The sequence below is a fragment of the Drosophila santomea genome, chromosome 3R (assembly GCF_016746245.2).
Source record: "Drosophila santomea strain STO CAGO 1482 chromosome 3R, Prin_Dsan_1.1, whole genome shotgun sequence".
Taxonomy (NCBI): domain Eukaryota; kingdom Metazoa; phylum Arthropoda; class Insecta; order Diptera; family Drosophilidae; genus Drosophila; species Drosophila santomea.
In genome coordinates, this window is record NC_053019.2 from 8,285,799 (window position 1) to 8,309,083 (window position 23,285).

Sequence of the window (23,285 nt, forward strand, 5' to 3'; positions counted from 1 at the left end):
GGAGCAGTTGGAGGAGCAGGAGTCCGGAGTCAATAGACAGAGATATATCTTCTCTCGGACCGGATTTTGTTTGCCTGACTTTGTTGCCACTTGCCAACAATGGCAACCTGTCCGGACCGTCGTTTTGGTCCCTGCTTTCATACGGATTTGCCTATTTGCCTGAATGCCCATTATCGTCATCTCCATCATCGCCATCAGACCCGGCCTGAGCCCTGGTTTGAGCCCCTAACCTAACCCCATTTTGCGTTTTTGATCTATGCCCCAAAATTTAATGGCTCACATACAGACAAAAGTTTCCAGGCGCCACAAACTTTTCGGTGGCTCTGCCGTTCGAGTTTCCTCTGCCCTTCACTTCTCCCAACGCTCAGTTGTCATGGCAATTTTGAAAGGAGATATTCAATTTGGCTGTTTCCTCGACTCCACATAATACTTTCTAAGCAGTTTGAAGTTTTAGGGCCACTTTAAATGGCCACAAATTGTTGCCAGAATGCCGATGCTGCAACTAACTTAATCAAATTAGCTCAAGCACTCGGTTCACTGCATGAAAATGATCAACTCATTAACAAATATAAGTGGGTCCTGTGATGGGAAAATTTCTGTGTAAGTTTAACAAGATTAACCGGTGAAAAGTTTTGATTTATTTTGACCCTAGCTGACCCAATTGAATTTGCCAGAATTATTCTTGGCAAAGGCCAACGAAGGGATCCCAGGGGGAAGAAGCGACTTAGGCCACGGTGCTCTAAGCCTCTGAGTTGGTAAAAATTCAAACAATATGGCCAAAAGCTCATCAAGCGCATCAGTGGGTCTTAGCCTGGTCCAAAGCTGACAGCATCTTAGCCGGAACGAGGAGCCGAAAAGCCGGAACAGGAGCTGTCTCTGTGGCTATGGCTGTAGCTGTGGCTGCCACCAAATCCATTTTGGCAGCCGGGCGGCTGGAGGGGAGGAGGTTGCCTGAATGCAAGGTAGTGAAATTTACAATTTAAAATGCATGCATAATGAATGTTGTTTGCTGCCAAATGGCTTTCGGACAAGGGGGGTGCAGGCAATCGGGGGCATTACGACCATGACCCAGCACCCAGCCAACGGGGGTTGCCCCTCAGCGTCGGCTGCCCCCTGGCCATGCAACATGCAGAGCCGAAAAAAAAGCACATAACAACAACTCAACTCAACTTGGTCGACTCGACTTCAACTGCAGCTGGAAAAATCCTTAATCTGTGCGAAAATTTAGAGGAGCGCTGTGAAATTGGGTAACGCAACGAGGACACTAAGAAAAATGCAGCACATCCTTAAATTTTGTACCATTTCTGGCAAACGAAAAGAGAAGGGAGTAAAATACTTTAAATATTCAAGTATATACGGCTCGACATATATACATTTAAATATGACTTAAAGAGACCAATATAATTTCGCCCGTGCATGCAAGTTTGAAAAGTTGAAAGGGGTGGAGGGCATAGTAGTTAGATGAGACCATGACTGGCAGCTGGATAGATGCTTCCTTTGGCCTTTGCTTTGTTTTTTGGCTTATTTTGCATTAGAAAAGCACCAAGTCCGGGGGACTTGCAGGGGGTGGAGCCACCACCCACAACTCCTGTGTGTGTGTGTGTGTGCACATATTTGCCCGACTTTGTTTGCCAACACACAAACACTCACACACACATACGCATGAACGCACCCAGTAGAAGAGCTACGGTTGAAAAATTTGTGCATAATTTTGCTAGTCGAAAATATGCTTTGGGCCTTGAGGAGACCAGAAGCAGGGAAACTGGGAAATCGATGACAGGACACATGGCAAGCAGCAAACTCCCACTGGGATCCCTCCTTACACTTGCTTTGTTTGCGGATTAAGCTGCCGGGGAGCTGTTGTCCTTGCTCTCCTGGCGGCGGCATTCAGTTCTATTCCCCGTTCTCATCTGCATCCTCAATTGAGCTCGATATGTTGCGTTCTTTAATTTAATTAGGCGCGTGCCGCAACAGGAAGCTGTTTGCAATCAGGCGTCGCATACAAACGCACCGACCTCACGAGGATATATGAATGTGTGGGTACTTACATTGTGCGCAATATTTTCATTACGTGCTCGGTACCCTTGACAACCTCTAGCGACAATTTCCACCATATTTTTCCCTTTTCTCCACGTCGCGATTTTCCTTAATTGTAGCACACACGTGACAACGATTTATTTCTTGCCAGCGAACAGTTGTACCGATTTTCGTTTACTTGAGTCCTCACCGCAATATATACTATACACATTAAAAGTTAAACCTTTGTGTAAGGAGCTTTTGTCATTAAACTGGCAGAAATGTAACCGCGATTGTTGCCATTTCATTTTTGTGCTATTTGATCTAACTGAGCAATGAAAACTATAACCTTTCATGTCACTGGTTTGGCGGGATCTCGATTTAGCCAAACTGTTTTGATAAAGTCGTGGCCTTCATTATTTTAGTGACTCATTAAAAGTGCCCACCCAAGTTGTCTTGGTGCCTAAGTTTTCCGAACGAAACTTTTTCGATTTTATGGGCTGCGAGTGATATGGCTTCGATTTCCATTAAAAGTCAGCTGTTTGCAGGCACTGTCACATATGTGATAGAACGATACGGAATGCTCTGGACACATCGGAGCCCATTAAACACATTCCAAAATTGAAAAGTCATGTTGAACTTTTTAGCTCTGCTGCTTTTTTGGCCAGTTTGCATGATTTGTATTTATCTGGGCGAGTGGAAAGCTCTTATCGGCCACAGTTGAGATAGAGGAAAACTTTCAGTTTGATTACTTAAGAATTTGGTCAATGATTTCGAATAAAGTCGAATAGTTGTCCGAAGTTCAAGTGGCAGAATGGTGCAAGGATTTTCGGATTCCCTCAAACACACACACACAAACAGACACACACACACACACTCACTCATTCAGAGCGGTAATAAATTTCCGCCTGCTTGAGTGGCGGAGCAAGAAGAGAGGGAAACAGACACAGACATACGTGCGAAGTTCGCAGCACCATGATGTCCTGGCCATTATCCTGCATATAAAGTCGTTCATTTCCTTGTTGTTTTTTGGTCATTCCTGCTTTGATTTGACCGTCGACAATTTCATTGCTCCTCCGCACCCCGCTGTGTGTTACGGCCATTGTATTGCATACATAATAAATTTTATGAAACGTAAATTTTTATTGAGACCAATTTTTGTCGCTGCCATAAAAGCGAAGAACATGAAAGGAAAAGCTCGTTCCAATCGAAGCGAATGTTTTATTTATAGCGCAGCTTCAATTCGGAAATTAATTTCGCATTAACTATTTTCGGTGTTTGGTGCCATATTAGAGGCGAACACAAACAACAGTATTAGAAATGCTCGTTGGGTAAACAACAAATGTTGTGAGTGCTTCCAGTTTTCTCCCACCCCTTCCCAAAAAGCCGAAAACATTTCAAATAGTTCGAATTAGCAAAACAATACAAATGGAGAGCAAACAGAGAGCAAAGACAAAACATAAACACGAACACAAACACAAATAGAAGAGCCCCCAATTCGAATTTGCTGCCGTAAATGAAAATGAAAATATTGCGAATCAAACGAGGCGAACTGAAACAAAGCCAAATGAAATGAAAGGGACTTCGAACCGTGCGACCGAAATCAAATGACAAACGTTGGTCCCATCTGCTGATTTGTGATGGGCAAATAAAAGAAAGAAAATGCTCCCCGAAAACCAAGCCAACAAAACTATCATTTACGTTGCCTCATTGTTTTGCATGCCCAAAATGCTTTTATGTGTGAGCCAACGCTGCGTATACGTAATCCCCATGTGAGCTTGCCATTAAATTCGGCATTTAGATTTGCACAGGCGAGGGTGGTGGTGCTGGTGGTACTGGTGATGGTGGCACAAACCAATTGTTGGAGAAAAATGATGGAATGCCCACTTACATTTAAAACCAATTGGTTTCAGTAATTGCCTTAAGCCCCTTTTGCCTGATCCCATACGATTATGGGATTACACTTGTGAGAAAACAACATTCAGGATAATGGCGAATGCATATTAATAACAAGCAGTAATATTTATTAAAACGATGCCTGTTGTTGCGCTTGCCCGCATTTAAAATTCACCAGCGATGCTGTAAAGAGCTGAATTGTTAATGAAATAATGAATATATATGAGTTTAAAGGCTGAACGATTTAAGCTGCTTTCACGCGAGTAATTATATTTCAATTACATGCAGACAACGCCAGCAGAACTCCCACTGACTCCCACTGACCTAGATCACCTCTGAACTCCTGCGGAAAATGTTCTAAAAGATATTGAACTCATCGACTTACGGCTCATTAGCACGTTTCTTCACTAAAAGGGGGGAGAGTTTGGAGAAAGAAGTGAGGAATTGCCAGACAACTTGATTGAACTTCAATGGGCTCTAAGATGGCTGCTCCTTGGAGCTCGAGATTAATGCTAATGTGACAACTTAATCGAAAGCCATTTACAAGTCATGTCAAGTGGAGAGCGGCTCACTCTCTGTCTCCATGGCTCTGGAGCTCGTTATTATGACAGGACCTCAATGTGGGGACGTGGGATGTAGGCTGAAGTCAGGCTTGGTAGCATTGGGGCATGGGGGGATGACGACGACAAATCCATAAAAAAGCACGTTAAATATTTGCATTAATTCCGGGCGCTGGCTGATAAGTCCTGGATGCTCACAGCTAACAGCTAACAGCTAACAGGAAACAGGAGACAAGGAGACAGGGACTGCTGTTGACACTTACCCGGCAAACAAGATGCGACTACGATGCCGATAAGGAGCAATAGTTGGGCCATCTCCGTGCTGCTCCTCCTGCTCCTGCTCACGCTCCTTTTGCTCCTGTTTTGGCTGCTCATTTTGCCAGCAAGTCGTTTCGTCCTTATCACTAAATGCGTTACTTTGTCAACGACCCGAGTTCTCGGGCTGTTTTGTGTGGACGTTAGGTGGGGCTGACTGCTTACTGCCTGCTGCCTGCTGACTGCTGCCTGCTGACTTTGACTTTTACTGCACGACTCACTCGCACTTGAATCTCAGTGTTCACGGCTCAATTTTGTGTAACGGCTATCAGTTAGGTGTGTTTATGGCTGGGAGAACCGCAAGCGGCGATCTTGCTGTGCATAAACAATAAAAAATATAGCAAAATGTAGGCCCGAACTGTCATGACAAAGAAAGCGTAACCCGAACTGCCAAGTGATTTGTTGCTCGATTAGAGAAGTTCTGCGATATTTGAAATTTGATGCCAATGTTACGGTGGATCAAATGGAGTTAATTGGAATCCTTTTGGGAAATATTATTTTACGTTTCGCGCCGCACTTTTTTTGCTGATGGTGTTTTGTTCGTTAATCAGAAATTTACACAATCCCGAATGGATGAAAGCACAGTGAAAATTTCAATCAAAACTTTACTCTCTTTGTCTGTGTGTTAGTGTTGCTGTCTTTTTGGTGGCTTTTACTCGAATTTTGTTGTTTGTATTTTTTTATTTTTTTGCTTTTTAGCGCTCGTTAACTCCAGCGTTTCGTTTTGCGTCTTTGTTTGTTCCGTTTTTAGTCTTTTCGCCGCCTTTTGTTTTAGCAATTTTTTTTGCTCAATTTTTAATGCAATTTCCACGCTTAACTGCACTTTTTGCCATTTCGTTTGTTATTCCTCTTTCTTCTGATGTTGCTGTCGCTGTTGCTGTTGCTGTTGCTGTTTCTGTTTTTGCACTGCATTTATTTACACGAAATACACTCTCACACACACAGGCACAAGCTCAAGCAAACGCACACAATGGCAGGCGACCGGAAACAGACAGAGACAAAATATGTACACAATTTGCAGCGCTCTCGTTCCCTCCGGTGCATGCCAAATGCCAAATTCAAATTACTGTTGCAGCTATTCCAGTTATGGTTCAGTTATCGTTCGCCTTGTTCCAATCCTGCAAATCAGATCAGAGCGCTCCGGTCCCTCATCAAGTGGCCTTTGTCCTGCCCGAGGACTCAAAACTGCGAATTTGCGAATCTGCGGATCTGGACTCGGGATCTAGCTGTGGACTCTGTCAGGAGTCGAGCCCTCGCATCTTCCTCAAATATCTGAAAAAGCAAGAGCAGAACAATATCAGATTAGTTTCTAATTGGTTGTTTAACACTTCATAGTTTTATCTATTTATAAATCCTTAAATATAGACACAAGATTAATGTTCCTAAAAATATGCTGTAAGCTAGGAGCTGGCTTATTTTTGAGGCTTATGCTAAGTGTGTAAGCACGAGCCGTTCTTCATTTCTAATTTTCTTTGATGATGCCGGGGCTTTTGCATAAAATATTAGCACATTTTCGGCTTTTTCTCCACGCGCAGTGCCTTGCATAATATATGTGTTCTACATATGGGTAAGATTTAAGGATGGCATTGCATCAGACAAACGGATAATGCGTCACCTACGCAGCTAACCATTTCTCCTTAACTTCCTAAATGACTGACGTGTGTCTGAACTGCGTACTGAATTGCCTCACCTCCACCCACTACATGGCCCAATGTCTTTAGCCTTTGTTCCCGGGCTGCAGCCCATTATTATGCTTTATTTTCCGCTTGACACCTTTGGGCTGCGTTGCGCATTTCCCATCTGCACTCACTGTATACATGTATGTGTGTGTGTGTGTGGGTGTGTTTGCGCGCGTGTCTGTGTGGGTGCCCAACCACGTGGCATTTATGCGCGACTTTTTCCCATTCGCATTCAGCGTTTTTCCCCGGCTTGGCCGACCTGGCCGAAAGGCTTAGCCAAGTCTAAAGCGACCGCCCCGAGCTGCGTGCAGATAGGGGCGAGTTGGGGGGTGGGGAGTGGGGAGGTGCGAGCTGGATGCTGAATGCTGGAAGGGTTGTACACTTTCTTATCAACATGCACGTCGACGTGAGGCAGAGACGTCATGTCGTCGTCTGAATTGAAATTTATTATTCTGCTTTGTCGTGCATGTGTGTGCGGGGGTCCCGCTTTCCACTTTGCCCCACACTCAGGAAAAATGCTCTGGTGGCAAACAAAAATATTCCACGTCCATTTTCCATGTTCAAATAGATTTTTAAAATAAATATGTTATGACCGTAAGCTGTTTGTTTACGTTTCGATAATCTTTGTAATATTTTAAGTTTTTTGTTTATTTTAAAATTTAAATTATTTTAAGTGCACTCTCTTCGCGTTTAACTCCCTTTTTGCCGCACTCCTTTTAAGCAGTTTTGTGAGTGCCAGGCACTTTTTTGAGGCCCGTGTGTGTGTGTGTGCGTGTGCGCCCCCTCGAAAGTCCTCTTTTCAAGCATTTAATATTTTTCTTTTCTCTCGACTTTTATAATTCTTCGTTTTTTTTTTAGCCCAACCATCCCCAGCCAGTGCTGTCTTGCTTTTACTTTTGTTAATTGCTTTTCATCTGGGGTAAGCTGGGAAAATGTCTGGGGGCAGCTTTGATGTGCGACCATTCATTGAGTCGAGCTTGTTGTTGGTGCTTTGGGGTCTCGCACTTAGGGATATTGTTCACATGTCTCAATTATCCTTTTGATTTTGCACACATGAAAGCGCCCCTCCGAAGTTTTGCGCTTTTGTTGGTCCAATTTCAAAGCAAAGTGCGGCCAGCAAGGCAGGGAATGGGGAAGAAGGCTTATTGCTTTACACAGGCCAGTTATTATTAAAACGTTGTAAACCGAAACTAACAGGTTTGAATTTCTCATTTCCTGTTCGCCGTTTCGGGCTCCCCAAAGGCAGGCAATAAAATCTGCATAATTTAAGCATTTACATGGTATGTATTATGTGTGAGATATACATCGGACCCTTCCCGAGAAACAAATGGTCACAGACGTGTCCAGCTTCTGGTTCTTTTGACCAGCGGGCCAAGCAAAAAATTGGAATGATATTGTATCTAGTTTGTTTTCCTGCTTCTGCTGACACTTGCCTTTTTTGTTGCTATGCACGTTGCAAAAAGTTAAGTAAAAATGGCGTAAACAAGGCGAAAGAAAAGCAGAGTTGGAAATTATGCAAAGATTATGTGCGTTGGAGGTGAGTGCGGGGATCCTCATTGCGGGATCCTTGGATGCCAGATAGAATGAGCAAGTTAACTTGTCGCCGTGGTCACGACTGCTGGGTGTGTGGGTAGGTGGGGCGAGGTGTTCCGGACCAGGAGGAGCTCTAAGCCCAGCACCAACTTAAGTCGAGTGACATGTAAATCTAGCCTCAGGTTGCGGCCACGGCAGCTGCTGCTGCTGTTGCTGTTGCTGTTGCTGCTGAAAAAGAGTTGCGGGCAAAAAACAGAGCCGAGATGATGATGATAATGCGGTCGTTCCAGACCCACTCTCAATTCCCATGCCCCGGCAATCTCACCGCCCATTACCATCCACCATGCCCAGGAGCCACGTTGTCCTTTCTGAAAATCAGTTAAATGAGTTTGTTTACATGTTACGCCGCTGTGGCATTTTTTTTCCATTCCGCCAACGACTTTTAAGCAAGGGCGGTAAAACGAAATAATAACAGGAAAACTTTACAGTACGAAAGGCCACATACCCTTGAAAAATGTCCTTAAATGACATGTTGATTTATTTAAAAATATAATTTTTGTATGCTGCATATATAGGTTTCCTTACATCAGTAATTCAAGATTGGCAAATGTTTGATTCAAGTGCTTACTATCAATTCCTATTAATGTAATTTTCAATGGCATGCTTAAAACACATATGATATGATGAAGAAGTTCAAGGATTATACCCTCTGCCAGGGTATGCAAAGCGAAAATACTTTAGATGTATGCAAAGTGGCGGCTTGCAGGACATGGGGAGGGGTGGACGCCTATAAAGGACCCAGGAAGCGGCGCGACATTGTCTGGACGCCGTTTTTCTGCGGAAATGGATGTAGGGAACGGTCCCCATACAATTTACTTTGGTAACTCGATATACGAAGTCGGAGTCGCAGGCCTAAAAGTATGCAGCATATAATTTGCGTTTGTTTGCCGCTGCTGCTTTATGTAATTTGCATGTAAACATGTGTTTCGCATTCGTGCGCGTCTGTTGGTGCTCGTGTGTGTGTGTGTGTGTGATGGTGTTGGTTTGTGTTGGCCTTCTGGCAACACACAAACACTCAAGCTGCAAAAATTACGCCCAACATCAAATGATTTTGTTTAACATATTTTGTTATTAAGTGTGGAAATGTGCATATTTCGCTCCACGGAAAATTCCCCTTCTGCAGTTTTTTGTTTGGGTTTCACCCCGCATTCACCCATTCCACATAGCCATTCCGCTTCAGGATTCCCCGCTCCGTTTGCTGTTCGTGCCTGCAGTAAATTTCCGTTTGCCATCTTTCAGGACGAGGCAGCCAGACCTGGCATACTTCACTTGAACTTTGTGTAGCGTGAACTTCTTAAATTATTGGCCTAGACTCTATATAAACTGCAGGCCCGGTGCCGCAAACGCCCCCAAAGTTCAGTTTCGGCACCGGCAATGGGATTTTCCCAAAGGGCTGGCGAATTATGTTTTGCTAACTTCCTAACTTAGTTTGCGGCCTGATTCGACCTGCTCCTGCTGCCTTTTGACAATTGACAGTTCGATGGCTCGATGAAGTTTTACCAATTAGCCCCGGCTCAACGCCCGATTCCCGCTGGTTTCTTGACTGCATATCACGTGCGGCTATTTGTTTGCTCCTCCTCAAGTTCGGTATTGTTTTCTAGCCACCACAACAGCTTGGGGAGGAACGCACGGCCATTGGAAAAAGCATAAACCACATACTCGTACACATGGTTGATAGATAAACAGGGGGACGACGGACGGACATTCACTTGCACTGGGCCATAACAATTTCTTTGGCCCACATCCACATCCATATCCACATCCATATCCACATCCAGTTCCAGACGTGGCCGTACTTCCTAATGCCGCTTGCGACGCTCTGATGCAGCCCAATCAACGTAGCTGCAACATTATTGTTGTAAGTCGGGGCCGATCCCATTCCCCTCCTTAGCTTTCACTGCGAAAAACTGCGAGGGTACTTAAATTACTAAATTTGGATTAAGGATAGATATCCTTAACTATTTTATGTCGTGCTATACAATTATGGTGTTATGGCATTATCTCCCAAACTCTAAACTCAGCTCTTTATTGTTAAACAGAAAGAGCTAGTTATTTGGAAGGGATTCGTTTTTCCTGAGTGCAGCTTTCTTGCTAGGGTAGATGTGCTTAAGTCGTTCTGCCATTTCCATTGCTTTGCCAACGAGCATTTCAATTGCTTTTGCTGCGGTAGTAAATACAAAGTGTTAAATGCCCGGGGCTTACGGGCAGGAGAAGGCATAAGCTAAGCAAATACTGCTGTACGGCTATATATACCCCATATTAAAACTCAAATTCAAACTGCAACTTCAGCTCCGTCTGCTCCCAATCCCCCATTCCAATCCCGATACCAATCCCAATCCTATTTTGAATCCAACTTGAAGTTAAGTCCAAGTCGCCGCGCCCGAACAAAGGCGTCGTATTCATTTCTTATTTAAAACTACCGCTTGTTGTTGGATGGTTTACCCAACAGATGGATGGATGGATGGGGAGATGGTCGGGTGGTTGGATGGTGGGATGGTTGGATGGATGGATGGATACCAGGCCATTAGATCCATGACTTGGCTGCTTGCCTTTGCTTTTGCCGGCACATGGAGTTTTATTTATCGAACTGTGAATAAATATTTCGCCGTACTTGAGGCACCTTCAAAGGGGTTGATGTTGGGTAGCGGATGAGCTAAGCGCCCTGATCTCCTGCAAGTACAAGCCGCATACCTGGCTTCAATCGACAGACCAGCCTCGATTCCGCAATTTGCAGTTTGCAGTTTGCAGTTTGCAGTTTGCAGTTTGCACTTCCCAGCTCACAGCTCCCAGTTCCCACTATTGACTGTAGTAATGTGTAACCTAATTCTGCGGCTGGCTTAAATGGTTTTATTGATGGTCTATTGACTTTCTGCGCCTTCTCGATTTTAGGCCCCAAAGCCAACTCTGCCCTCGTCCCCCTCCTGGGCCCCTGGGCCCCTGGGCTCATCTCATTACGGCTCCGGCTCATCAAAGGGGCAGAAAAGGAATAAGAAAATACCACCTAGATATCTCAGTCCTGCCTCAGTTCCCCGAGTCCCCGAGTACCCACCCATATATCTCTGAGAATGGCACAGCTGCTTTCATTAGAGCGACGGAGCTGTGTGGGAGGAGCAGCAGGATGAATCGTTCACAAAAGGCCCTTCAGCTTTATCGCTGTAATCAATTGTCTGCATTTGAATAGTTGACAACCGATTTATGGACCATTGAGTGAGCAGCAAGAACGCCGATGACTGAAGGCGCTGGCAATGGGAGGCGAGAAGTACGGAATGACTTGGTGGGCGGTTGCCGAGCAGTTCATTTCTTTTGTACTTGCGGTCGGGCGTTTGCCGCCCCTCCACCATTCGATCTTGGACATTTTTTCTGGCCTGTGTGGCCAGTATCCTTTTCGGAAATCAAGTGGAATGACCCGCACGGTCTGTGTGTTTTTGCCCCATCCCAAGTCCAAGGCACAGTTACCCCGAAATCCCCGAAATGCCCTTTGTTGAAAACTTCTGTTTTTGTATGTTTTACGTAATTTCGCCAGGCAGAAAAAGAAGAAGAAGACTAGCCGGAAATGGCTAGGAAATTGAGCCAACAATAACAGCAGCCCGAGTGGGAGCCGCATCAGCATCAGCAATAGATGATGCTGATGCCAGTTCAGCACTCCAGGACTCCAGAGCGCCAGGACTCAACGGCAATAAGAATAATAACGAAAATGTCATCAGTGTGTCCGTCGTCAGTTGTCAGTTGCCTTGGTATATGCTATGGTATGGTATGGGATGGTATGGAATTCTATGGTATGGTACGGCCAGTGGCCCAGATAATGTACTGCCAAGTGTTTTTGACCTTTTTCCCTTTCTCTGCCATTTCGTTTCTTTGGCCGCCTTTTCTGGCCTTCTCTGCCTTCGTTGGCCATTTCATATTTTTGGTGACACATCCTTGCGCCTTTGCCGTCCTGGTTTCGCCGGCTTCAAATTATTTAAAACTCAATGCAAATGAAATGGCCACAACGTTCAAGGGACCCTTCACAATTGGGTTCAAGTTCAAGGCATTACCATTAACGCTAACTATGCGGTGCTTAAACTCGTCCTTTGTTTGCACAGCATTAAGGGGTTTTGTACGGAGTCAAGTAGCAATTACAGTGAGTATTGCAACTTAAGGGCCAACCGTCTGCTAGAGCTTTAAAGCGGATTGGCAAAAGTATTTACTGAAAATCCATTTGAGCGATTGCGGGAGTATTTGAACATCTTACAGTGGCAAACACTTGAATACTTTATAACTTAAATTGAACACCTTAGTGTGGGCATATAAAGGGTAGTAGCATTTTAATTGCTTCATTTACGTATAAGGTATTAATCTGTAACTCTGACATGTAATTTGTACTTGATACTTGATTGCATTTAATTGACCCAGTAATTGACGATGGAAATGGATATACAGAACAGCTGGCTCCATTTCACGTAATCAGCCATGAATCGCATTCACCTATAGGCGCCTACTGCTGATGATGTATTCAAAGTTATCTTATTAACTTTGTTCAGGCGGAGCGGGGAAATCCCTTAATGGTTTTTCCAATCCCAATTGAGGTCAACTAGCGAATAGGTTCAGCTAATGTGATCACAGCTTCCGACGGAACGGATTCGTGGCTGCCAGTATATGCATAAGTGCTCGCTTTAAGCGCCACGAGACGACAACTTGCCACTGCAACTGGAACTGGCAACTGGCAGCCTTCTGAATTGCATTCTCATCAATTCCACTCGTCAGATGCGGGCGACACACAAAGTCACGCCAGATACACCAGATACACCAGATGCACCAGATACACACTCACACACACACACTACTGCTCACATGTGCACACGTCCCGTGGGCATTTACTTGCCAGGCTCTTGGCACGGCTTTGCATTTGGGTTAATGTAGTATTTGTGTCTCGTGCACTGCAAGTCGGCAGTCTAAGCCCCCAGTCAGCTCCAAAGTCAGCCAGGATACGGGGGTTCCGCCTCCGTAAGTCCTGAATGGGCAAAGGGCGGGGCAGCGGAGGCGGCGGCGGGTATGCCCTCCGAAATGCCATCAATATTTTGACTACCCGCTTCAAAACAGGTTGATGATTGGTAATGAATATGGGATTTCTAACCCCTTTGGGTTATATCACAATGGCTTGTATGCCCAATCCCCCGTTTGCTGCCAGCGACGCCGCCTCTGGATCATTGCATTGCGGTAACGGGCACATTTTGTCAGCGGCCTGGAAAGAAATGCACTGCACGTTGTCAAGAAAAATATGTCAACGTCTTCCTCGCTTTCGCTTAGATTGGCATTGTCATAAAATGCCGTGCCACATACGGAATATACGAATATACGGAATATAAGAATGTACGAGAGTATATATGTATATGTAAGTGTATATATGTATGTGTAGAGCCCCGCGGGAATGTGATTCCTTCATTCCTTGTGCCACTTGCATGGGAGGACATGCAGCCTGTTTAGAGAATGAATTGCACTTTATTGTTGGCATTTCGCAAGCCTCTCCGTCACGTCCCGTGGTATTCCAAAGCCCAGCCCAAATCCAAAAGTCTCGGCATGCGAATCGAGTGGAAAAACCTCAGATGGATTTCCTAGGCGGAACGTGTTGCTATTTGCCAGCTCATTTTCGGTCAGCCAAAATTGCGAGCACTGGTCTGTGGCACTCTGTAAAAAAATTCAATCAAAATTGTTGCCATTTAGTTTGACATTTCATTTTGATGGCGGGGGCCAAAATGATGATGAAGTGCCAGCAACGAGGGGGCGTGCCTCCATCCCAAGGACATGGAATCTCCTCCTCACTCCCCAACATCTTTTTTTTAGCTTTCTCCGCCATTTCTGCTTTTATAGAGTGCCAAAAGCTGCACAGGAATTTCTTTCTCTTGCGCAGATTGCACGAAAAAAAAATGCCAAGCTGACCGCAAGCTGTGTAAAGTTGGCTAACTGCAAAAGCAAAAAAAAAATGAAACTAAAATTGTAAGCAGAAAATAAGAGCGGAACAGGGTGAATAGATGTCGTTGCTTTTGGGTTCCATTGGGAAAATTGATTTTGTACTGGAACTGGTGAGGATGCGATAAGAATTTGCCTTCTGCGCGTGCATTTCACTGCACTCAATCAAGGGCTGCTCATAATTTGCCAACAGTGGAGCTGTTATTGGCTCTTCTCCATTTCGTTCAGTTTAGCTCAGTTCAGTTCAGTTCAGTTTGGTTCGCCATGCTCGTTTCTCATTTCCTTTCTGCTCTATCATAATCATTTCCGCCTGCGGATATATATCTGCCATAAATCAACGCCAGCGGCTGCTTTAAATTCTTTCTAATGAAGTTACTCAAGCCTGAAAAAGAAAAACTTTTCCCATACACATCCCAACGGGGTCGGGGGTAGTAGTGAGCAAATTCCTTCACATGTTGGCATTTTCTCGGCTGCCTCTGCAGCCACGCTTGAAAGCACATGAAAATTCATAAAATTCACAGCCTACTTCAGGGGGCTGCGAAAATGGGTGCGGCACATACATACGCAGAGTCAGTCATACACACACACATGCACGCTTGGCATAAGGAGCTATCAAGAAATCACAACAAATTTACAAGTGCCACACAAATGTTTGACAAAAACTTTCTGAAAAGCTTTCCACTGATTTCGCATCGTCCCAGCGATTTCTTCTGTCTCGATGTTTTTGTGGGGTTGGTGTTGTCTGGGGAGACATTTATGGTCCCACGATGTTATCGGGTTGACATAAGTTAAGCTGCTTTCCTTTGCTTTTCGGCTAAAATCAACAACAACAAATATTGGCCAACAAATGCGTGTGCAGAGAGAGAAGTTTCACAGCCTAAGACGCTTACCTTGAAGTCAAAGAAATATCTATTCTCGTATCAATAAATCAAAGAAACCAAATACATGGAATAAAAATAAGTTTATTAAGCCACAAAGATGGGGGCCTTCCATACAAAATTAACTTTCCTAATGTATTAGCTCCCAATTTTGTTCTCAATGTATGAAAACGGCTTGTGTATGTGTGGGCAAACAGTTGAAAAGGATGTTTGAAGTGTGTGCCAAGAACGCGTAAATTCAGCTCGAAAATATTTTCGAAAGAGCGAACCGCAGAACAACTGCGCGACATTCAAAACTTTTCAGTTGGTGGGGCAAGTTGCGGCCCGGCTACAAGTATTTAGACTTGTCTGCTATTTGGTGTTGACACGCAAGGCAATTTGGTGAATGCAAACATTTTGCCATGCTTCCAAAGCGACCAAATACTACGCATACGCCCGAGTGTGCGCCACCCTATCCACCCATTTCGCTATCTTTGTGTTTGGCTGGCATTGCTTACGGATATTAAATAAAGTTGCGCCATTTCAGTTTCGCGCCTTGACAAGCCACAGCCCCGCCCACTCCCATCCCCTCCCCTGTTTTGGTAACTGTTATTGCTTATTACATTTTGGGCGGCGGTGACTTTGGAGCGGGCTTAGTTGCGCCGTGTGGCGAGTGAATTGTGAATGCCTGTCAGTGGCATCAGTCCCTACTTCCCCACTCCGCCACTTCCCCACCAATCAACATTTCCTAGGAGGTGGAGAGGGTCTTCTTTGTGAATCACAAAGAAATGCTCTTAATGCTCCTGACTTAACTTGCTTGCTTTTTGGAGTTGGGGAGTGATGCCAGCTTACATCTCCTTTGCGTAGAAGTGTGTACAATTTACCCGCGCCCTCGAGAAATCACGCACACACACGCTCGTCGAGAATTTAAATAAATGGCGTAAAAATTGTACACCCCAGAGCTGATTTAGCTACGAGAACTCGCTCAACTTATGTAACTCAATTCAGCGCAGCTCATGTGTAAAATAAACTCTCGGCCAGAACCAACTTTACTTCCAGCTTGATGAAGTGCGTGAAATTGATATGTTAGGGGAGTGGAAAATAGAGGGACAGAATACCCACTGGTGGTAACTCGGGCGTATGCGTAATAAAGCTTAGCAAAAACTTGCACCAATAGAGTGGCATTTCTCCCTAACATTCTCATTAGCATTAGCATAAATCTTCACAGAAGTGCGACAAAATCGCGATGAGCGTTTAATAGTTTAAGCCACCAAAATCAAACACAATCACATTGCGTTAAATAAAATAACACTCGATCGAAAAATGCCCTTGAATTGCAAAAGCATTCAACATAATACTGCAAATCACTTCACTACGTTGCAATGTCTTCTAAAATCGTACCCCGCCCAGAATATACAGTTCAACCAAATGCTATTTGTGCTTCCGCGAAACCATTATCCCCATTCCGTTGACACTGCAAATGGGATAAAACGCTGAGTATTTGAATGCTAAATAGCTGGTAAAAGGATAACGCCATATCCTTATTGCCACCTAACTAGTTCACGCTGTGTTATGTGCTGCGTGTCGTGTGGCGGGGTCGCGAACAGAAATTAAAGTGTTACCAAAATAATAGCAACAAATTGCCTTCGCCCCAACAACGTCACAACACAAAAATGTCGCGATTCACCCAGCGGGTGACCTTTAACTGGGGGCCACAGCGGGTGGTCAAGGGGTTGGGCTCCGGCCACATGGTGTGACATTTATTTAAATTAAGCCAACGCAATGGAAGGATAGCAGTTAGACATGCGAGTCCTGGGCGGACAGGATCGGCACTTAGCCGCACTTAATGTGGGCCAAGTGTTCGACGGCTGTAACTCCATTTTGCGGCGGTAATCAAAACCAAGACACTTTATTATGAACGAAACTTGTGTAATTGTTTAATGTCGAATTTCCACCCACTCAACTGCTTCAGTTTTTTCTCGCCACAATTCTCAGTATCCTGTTCGCTGACGTTCTTTCGGACTTTTTTTTTTTTTTTGTTGCAAGGCGCTAAATAAGAATTAAAGTGCGCAAAGTGTTTCCTTTTAATGGCCATTTCCATTTCGCCAGGGTCCTTGTTGTCGCTCCTTCTGTTTTACAATGTCTGAGCTAACAAAGGAAAGCCTTCCCCTTTGGGTTTTCTTCAGCAGTTTCTGTTCCCTTTTTATTTTTTTCTTACTTTTTCGCCCAGCTCGAGTTGGAGAAAAATGCAACTGGAACGTGAGTCGCGTTCAGTGTTCAGCGTTCAGCGTTCGACGGATATCCGTTTGCAGAGAGCCGGAAGGTGAGATGCAGTTTCCACTCCTTGCCAGCTGCAATTGCAGTTGCAGTGGCTGAATGAAACCTAAATGCCCGGCAAGCGGATATGTCGCGCAGAATGGTGAATGCCTGACTGTAAGAATCCGGATTCGAAACGCCAAGTTGGGCAGGTGCAAAGTGGGGCAACCTTAGCTGCTGCTGCAGCCAGGGAAACCTCATTTTAATTATGGTGCTGAAATATTTATGCCAGAAATGTGTGCAAACGTCTTTTTCCTGGCCTAATTGCGCTTTATCCACAGAGCCCAGCTGGTTTTGAGTGGAGCGTGGAGCGACGAAATAAATGCATAAATTGATGGGAATTTAGTGCCGGGCAAGCAACGTGCCGTGTTTAGGTTTGTTTGCCGGCACGAAACACAATTAGTTAAGCCGCATCAGAGCCAACACCAATATCATACATAATTCCTGGCAAGTGCACACGACGCATTGCAACGGTATGGGTATGGGCATTGCCATCGCCAGGATGCCATTGCACTGCATTCTCGACTAAATAAACACACGGCAATATAATGTCGAGGACGAGATGTGAATTTCGGTTTGCTTTGACATTTGTTTGGCCTGCTGCTTGGCTCTCTATTTGTCCTACAGTCCCACTGTCCCACTATCCAGCTGCCCATCTGTCCACCTGGCCACGTTCACATCCAGGTCCTTGGTCACGCCCACCTGGCCGGGGAAAACCAAACAATCAGCTTGTTCCCGAGCAAACACGTCAAATGCGTATGCTTAATATTGCATAACGCCGTATGCATTCCAAATGCACATTAACTGCACACAAATACGGACCCACACATACCCACACTTACTCACACACGTGCAGAGATTGTGTCGTTGGCGGTTGCCGGGAAATTGTAGCCGTGCGCCACCTAGCGATGCAAAATTGAATTATGAATAATTACGTTTTCCGTGCTGTTGTTGCTGTTTTTCATGACACAGTTCGAACGCATACAAACGCCGAAAATAAACTTTCAACACGGATCACTGAATACTCTTACGCTCACTCAAACCCTTAAAATGTCTGGCTTTTATTCAACATAACGACCACAAAAATGGTTTGCTTGAGAATGCATTTTAACGCATTTATATATATCAACTAATAACAAATATTTTGCAAGCCACATAGAAGGCATTCGATAAAAACTGAAGCATGGGTCTAATTGCCCGAAATATTTTTCAGACTAAAATATATGCTATCCAAATTTAATTGCATGGACTGGAAACTAATATATTGAATAGTTTTTGGAGAAAACATAAATGATTTCGTTTCCTAGTCAATTAAGAATATTCCTAATGGTCATGGAGAATGAAACATTTTTATTCAAGTAATCGGTGAACGGAATATATTGCAAGTGGAAACTAAAGCAAATTCATTAGATTTTCAACTCATGCATATTTTCATAAGAGAACTTCGTTGGCAAAACCCTTAAAAACTTAAAGTAAAACCCAAAGTCCTTGAGACCCAGGGATTCTAGTTTCAGTTAGCTCCCGAAAATAAGAAAATCCAATTTTGAAGGGTATGAGTATGGTTTTCTTCGAACCTTGCGTTACCCGTGAGGAGGAAACTTTAATATTTCGAATTCAAGCCATGGAATTTCCCAAGCGATAGTGTGTTTATGTGTAGGTGTGTGTGTTTGCCTTGGCTTTCGTATGACGGAAAAGCCACCGCACTCATTGCACGTGCTCCGTGGTCGACGATTGCATTTCACCGGCATCGGAGTTAGTAGAATTTGCATTGCCAGTCGACGTCGTCGGTGGCTTGTGTTTGTGCAAGGCAAACTCATTTGGCTTTTCGGCACATTAGGCGGTTAGCAGCAAGAAGCTGGATTCTTCCGAACAACCAAATACAAGGACGAGCTGCCAGGGCGGTCAGGACCTCAAGCAGAGCCCACGAACAATGGAGGCACTGCCTCGACCGCTGATGGCGATGGCGATGGCGATGGCAATGGTGACGGTGACGGTGACGGTGATGCTGATGCCGCTGTAATTGGCCCTAATCTACTTAGCTCATGGCATTGAGGGGACGCTGTCCCCGAACACAATGCCCGCCCTGGACGCACGCTTTCACAATGAGCCTTTGCCCAGCGCCAGTCATTGTGTCCGCCTGTATTCCCCAGCTTTCAGCTTCCAGCTCACAGCTCCCTGCTCCCTGCTCCTGGCTCCCGGCCATTTACTCGTCCGTCCGCCAACCGAGTCTAACAAGTCCAAACAATTGACAAAATGAAGCGACAACGCCGAACGAGTCTGAAACGGGCCAAATCTAATTTAGCGCAAGTGATGGCAGTAGTCAGGTCAGGTTGGGTGGCCGGGATGTTGGGGGGCGCACGGAGCGGCAAGGACATGGGCAGGTATTGTGCCCCAAGGCGCTGCACAAAGAAAAAATGCCAACTTTTCGAGTATCTGTTACAAAATAGGTTTAAAACTTTGTTAGCTGAGGCTATTGAATCAAAATAGATTATCGAACTTTAGGCTTTGAAGGCTCAAGTAAAATACTTTGTTGAACGATCCTTAAGGGTACATCATTGCAATATTTCGTCTTTCAATTTCAATTTATTCCCAGTGTATGTTTAGGCTACCTGCTGTGCTCTTTTGACAGTAGCTTAGTAAATACATATTTCATGCTTAATTTTTATAAACTTTGCGAGGCAATTTTTGTCGCTGCTTTTTTTACTGCTTTCTGAGGAGAGCATATGTGCCGCTACTTGTTCTGCTCCGCATTATTGTAAAACAGCCAGCAGCTGCTCGACATCCGCATATCAGCGTCATCGTCATAGCCATTGCCATTGCCATCATCATAAAGCCCCATCTCCTGTTGGGAAAATCCGATTCCGCAACATGATGGGGCTGAGGGGCATTATTTTGGGTGTCGCCGTTGATGAGCGTAAAAGCAATTGTTGCGCCATGGCTAATAGACATTGAGTTACGCGTACCTCCTTCTTGTTTTGTTCGTTGGCGTCCTTCAGTTTCCTTGGGATTTGCGTTGTCCTGGCATGACAAAATTCTACACACTTGTACTCGAATTGTATTATGTCCTTGCCAGGCATTCAATATATTCACTGGGCCATGTGATTACGCTGGGGCGCTCACATGTGCCTTCGCTCACATGCCTCGTCATGCCACGCCCCCCATCCTTCAGTTGCCATCCCCTCCTCCTGCCATCCGCCCACTTTGCCTTCCAATTGTAATGCGAACGCCACTCGAGTGGCATACAATTATGGCATTTTCCATTGAAATCCGCTAAAAAGTATTTTTCTTAAGCTCCTCCTCGGCACTTGAACAGTTGCCCATTAATTTGGCAAACAAGCGCGGGTGTGGAGGATCCTCCTCCAACCCCATCCAATTAATTAGCATCAAACGGGACGGGACGGGACGAGACGGGAAGTACCAGAGTACAAGAGGAATAAAATAAATAAGAAGTGAAACGGGCGAAAAATGCGCCATGGGCACGCAACAACAAAGACAACAAGGACATCTGACAACCTCTGACCGACTGCTGTTGCAATGAACTTTGACACGAAGTGTCAACTGTACTGCTCCGCTAAAATGCCATACAAGAAAATCTACTTAGCGAATTTCGAAGCAAGACAGCAATTAGGCAGGCACCGCCGCGCAAAGGGGCCTCCTCTTAAAACTGTCACCTGGCTGCCGACTGACGCTGATTGTTAACTGAAGTTGGCAGCTCCCGGTCCCCAAAAACTATTGCCAGCAAAGGCCGACAGCCTTCTACTCTTCATCCCACCCACCCTCAAGACTGCGAGTCCTCTTGGTTGAACAATTTTTTATAAGCTGCCAAAAAGTTTGCCAGCGCCTTTTGCCTGCCTCATCGCTTAAGAGCCATTTTTAAGCGGTTTTTGACTAATTGAAACTTAACTTTTTATTAGAACTAAAGAGTGGAGTAAGTCAAAGATTGGTCCAACTATACTTTAAATTATTGAAAATAACTTTAGAGCTATTTTCAAATCAACAGCTTTGGGCCTGAGTTTTTAATAGTTAATGCGAGTCCATATTTGTCTAGCGCCTTCGAGAGATCCCCATGCACGAGCGCCTAAAAGCACACACCACATTGATATACCAGATTACGTGCAACTGCGACGCGTTTTCTCTGTGTGTGTATGTGTGGGGAAAACCTGGAGTGATGTATCTCGTTGTGGGTGTGCGTGCGCAAAACTTTTGCAAGCCCCACAACCAGAAACAACACAAAAATTCTGGCTACACAAGTACAAAAAAAGGCAAGAGAATATAAGAAATAACACTTGACATTGACAAATTAGTTGCAGAAGACAGCACGAGCACTCCCAGCATTTTCCGTGGGTGGGTTAACTCAGCGACAGCTGTGCGGGCGGTGGGTTGTGGTGCTGGGGGTGGTGGAGCTGGAGGTAGTGGCACAATGGGGTGGTGGGGACGCTTCGAGGTTAAAAATAATAAAATACCTACTGACATGATAGACACGAGAGACTTTTCCTTTTATTTAGCTTAGATTGGAAAAGTTTCGACAGTCCAGCTGGTTGGCCAAGGGGGCGGAGGGTTGGTACGAGTATCTATACTGGCTATATAGCCAGTGGAGCGGGAAGTATCTGACTTTGCAGCACTTGCACTTGAGCAGCGGCGGCGTCCACTGAATAATGTCCGGCAGGCAGTCCGGGAGTCCAGATCCTTCTGCCTTCCCGGAGCGATTTACCACGAGCATGTGTAGCTAATGCTGCTTATTATATAACTTTGGACCACCACTAACCCACTCCGCAGCATCTGTATGTGGGTCAGGGCTATGCCATGGTTGAATGGATTGCAGAACGGAGAGGAGGACACAAAATTTCGCACAATTTATTGCATAGTTGCAGGCGCAAGAGTAGTTAAAGTAAATCTCAACATAAACTCCCGCAGCTGGGAGCGGTTGGTAGGGGATTCGCATTAAACTTTTGCCTAATGAGTTATATGGAAACTGCTGCTGGGTAGCGGAGGATTCTGAACGGAGAATGTTGAATGTGGTGGTGCGGTGGTGGGGGTACCCGGGTCTCGGGAATGGAAAACAATTATAAGCGCGCCAAAAAGTATGCAAGTAATTTTTTACAAGCGCCTCCACAGTACATTACTTGCAGGGCAAAACTTTTCCGCTCCAGTTTGTCGGTGGTTCGGCGTGCGACTGACAAACTTTTGTTGCTTTCAATTTATTTTGCAAGTTTTCCGCCCCACTTCGGTTCAGTTTGAGTCCAGGCCGAGTTATGCAACAAATAAATCACGCGAATTCCTCGAAATGAGCAACAAACCCCAGAGTCTATCACAATCTAAGCTCTGCTCAATGTATGCGAAAGTTTTGACAACTTGACCCATCCCGGACTTTTGCTTTTCCAAGGCTAGAAGATATCTGTCCGCTGGCCACTGATTAATATTTACGAGTATTTCAATTTGCTAGATTGTTTGGGGGCCAGTCAAATGCCATAAGCGCTTTTCCCTGACAGTTTTTTTTTCTTTTTTTTTTGTGTAAGGCAAACGGCAGGCAAGGCTGTGGGAAACAAAAAATTGTTTTTAAAATTTCCTTTTTTTATATCATAAAAATACGTTTTGAATCCCGTTGCCAAAACTTTGCAATTTCAAGGGGAGACGCTCGAGGCTTGATTAAGTGGCGCTAGGAGCTGAGAGGATGTTTTTTGCTTTTAGGCAGTTTTTGACATACTTTGAAGCTGCTGCTGCTTTTCGGCTTGAAGTTTATTAAAATTGAGCCATGGTGCCGGACTCTCTAATTTATCAGCCATTTTCAACGGCACTCAGCATTCACCACTCTTTTTTATTTTTTTGCTCAGCTGACGGCTTCCTAAGTGCGGCACTTCATTTGCATTTAAAATGTTTTCGCCAGCTCAGTTGCCAGTTGCCAGTTGCCCGTTTTCAGTTTTCAGTTTCCAGCTTCTGGCTCCCAGTTGCCCGTAGCCCGTTGCTGAACTTTGGCCGTTCATTTGGCACATTGCTCATTGCTGGCCGGAGTGGGTCAAGCGTTTATTTGTTTGGATTTGCCTCGGTTTTGGCCATTCCGTTTGCGGTTTTTCGCCACCTCCTTGGTCTTAGACGGTCGAGAAGGCTTC

The 23,285-nt window shown here is 44.9% G+C and overlaps 1 pseudogene; it reads right to left on the reverse strand.

Moving 5' to 3' along the window:
* The window catches only part of LOC120454248, a 71,503-nt pseudogene extending 65,825 nt beyond the window's left edge, over positions 1–5,678 (reverse strand).
* Positions 5,679–23,285: the final 17,607 nt, after the last annotated feature.